This window comes from Sinocyclocheilus anshuiensis, unplaced genomic scaffold (assembly GCF_001515605.1).
Source record: "Sinocyclocheilus anshuiensis isolate Anshui unplaced genomic scaffold, SAMN03320099.WGS_v1.1 scaffold217, whole genome shotgun sequence".
NCBI classification, from domain to species: Eukaryota; Metazoa; Chordata; class Actinopteri; order Cypriniformes; family Cyprinidae; genus Sinocyclocheilus; species Sinocyclocheilus anshuiensis.
Window position 1 is genome coordinate 1,243,462 of NW_015536538.1, and position 468 is coordinate 1,243,929.

At 38.5% G+C, this 468-nt stretch overlaps 1 protein-coding gene across 2 annotated transcripts in view; it reads left to right on the forward strand.

Annotated features, from left to right (window-relative positions):
• The window catches only part of LOC107696211 (AP-1 complex subunit mu-1), a 28,348-nt gene that overhangs the window by 2,444 nt on the left and 25,436 nt on the right, over window positions 1-468 (forward strand). The gene's annotated exons all lie outside the window — the stretch shown is intronic.

Genomic DNA, 468 nt, shown 5'->3' on the forward strand with positions numbered 1-468 from the left:
GCGCACTTACTTCCTGTCGCGCGCACGCGCTCTCAAGTGGCCAAGACCACAAGTGTGGGTATTTGGACAAGGGGAAAGACAGGCGCTTGCTTCATTCTTGAATGAATCAGTCGTTGGAACGAATCGTTTGAATGCCTCAATGACTCACTCATTAAGACAGTCAACTTGCTGCCACCTGCTGGCGGGTTACTTTCAAATTTAAAAGTAACTTTTCATATTTGCATTCATGCTACATTTCAGCTTAATTAAATTGTCTGTGTAAATGCGTCTAAATGCCACTTCAGCTGCTTCTGTTTCTCCAGCAGTGGAACATTTGATTGGTAACAGCCCTATAGAGTCTTATAATATTAAGTGAAATTATTAATAAAATGTAAGAATTTGATGTGAAAGATGACATGCATTTAAAGGGGTCATATGATGTTGCTAAAAAGAACATTATTTTGTGTATTTGGTGTAATGAAATGTTTA